This window comes from Cyphomyrmex costatus, unplaced genomic scaffold (genome assembly GCF_001594065.2).
Source record: "Cyphomyrmex costatus isolate MS0001 unplaced genomic scaffold, Ccosl1.0 scaffold516, whole genome shotgun sequence".
Taxonomy (NCBI): Eukaryota; Metazoa; Arthropoda; class Insecta; order Hymenoptera; family Formicidae; genus Cyphomyrmex; species Cyphomyrmex costatus.
Genome location: NW_017279406.1, coordinates 67970 through 70001, shown reverse-complemented (window position 1 = coordinate 70001; position 2032 = coordinate 67970).

Below are 2032 nucleotides of genomic sequence, written 5' to 3'. Positions count from 1 at the left end.
GGTCCGGGAACGCCGTCGGGGTACACGAACACGAAGACTGCCACTGCTGGGGTCAGTCTGCCACTCTCTAAATCTCTTCGTATAAGGTTAGTGATCGTTGATCGACTCTAGACACAAACTTCAATACCTAAATATACATCTCTTATGTAATAAAAGTTTACTTATGATTTTTGCCAATAAACACTTCAATATTTCGTCAAATTTATAACAAATTTAAATAATATTAAAACATAATTACTAACACGATCAACTAGAGTCGATCAACGATCGAGTTGATCACTAACCTTATACGACGAGATTTAGAACGTGGCAGACTGACCCTAGCAGTGGCAGCTCTTCGTTTTCGTGTACCCCGACGGCGTTCCCGGACCTCGGACCATTTAATCGGGACGTAAATATTTCATCGCGAACGATGAGGCCGCCATGTGTTCTGACGTCATGCATTGGTGTCGAAATGCCCAAATCTGCTCATTTCCTCCAGCCAATCACGTAATTGGTCACGTGACCAAGTTGGCGATTCTCTCTACTAGAGGTTCTCTAGGCAAACCTCTATTTTTACGATCCGTAATGCGCAATTCGTGTCGAGTTTAGATCAGTTTAGATCAAAATGGGTCTCAAAAATGATTTATTCAAAAAAGAAACTGAAAGTGTTTTAATCGAAATGGTGAGACAACGTCCTATATTATGGGATGTACGCCAACCAGAATATCGTCGAACTGATTTAAAAAGAATGCATTGGGACCAAATAGCGGAATCTCTAGGTTCTAAATTCACAGGTATTTCAACATATCTTATTTATTTTTAACTATGTTATTTATTAGTAAAACTATACTTAGACTATTTATCCTTGAAGAGGTTATTAACATGAGTATAGAGGTTATTAATACGAATAGTTAGTTACTGTGGTAGATTATGTTTTGAGGTTATATACAAATTATTTAACGTTAATATTTCATGTTATTTTTTTTACATAGGAGATATGGTCCACAAACGATTTCAAAGTATGGAAAGCACTTTCCGTGCAAACGAACGAAAAATAAAGGCTGCAAAGACTCGTTGCAGTGGGAAAGGAACGGATGAAATTTATAAACCAAAGTGGGATTATTATAAATCACTCTTGTTTTTAAAGAAAACTTGTGCACAGTTCGACACTATTGATAATTTCTCTTTACAAAACGAAGTTTCTATGCTTAGTGAAGAAACAAATTGTTCATCCATTTCTCAACCTAGTGATGAAGAAAATTCATCAGTGCACACAAACATTCATTACGATGAAGACACACAAGTGCGAAATCGTTTTTTATTAACATTTTATTTATTTCAGTGTTATTTACAATTAGTTATTAATTCTGGTATTAATTAGTATTAATAACATAAAAATATTTTTTATAAGTGAGAGTTAATATTTATAATTTTTTATAAATGCCATTTAACATATTTATTTTTTACTTTTAGCAATTCATGGTTATTCCATTTAATTCATCTAAACTTGACAAGATATTACATGCAAACCAAGAAACGTCTGAACATTTCGAATGAAATGTTTCGTCCAGCCCAAACGAATCGGTTAGATCTTGCAACGCTCGGCAACCGTTATCGACAATAAGCAATACATCAAGCTTCTCATCTGAAAGATCTACTCCTCTACCTAGGCTTGCATCTACTTCACTAAATACTAAAAAGCGTTCTGCTGAGGACCCGATATATGTAAAATGGGACAATTCAAAAAGGGGTAACTTTATGGAAGAGGCACTAGATACTGTGAAAAGTATAGCTCAACAACACTCATCTCCTCCAAAAATGGATAGATTTGATACATTTAGTGCATATGTTGCATCTAGACTTCGGTCAATGACTCCTGAAGATCAAGAATATTATGAAAAGGAGATTCTACGAATACTGATTGAGCCAAGATTACAATAAGTTCTTTATTATATCGACATCAGCAACATATTATTACATTGAGTATTACATTAACTGTGATTATATATATATATATATATATATATATATATATATATATATAGAGATA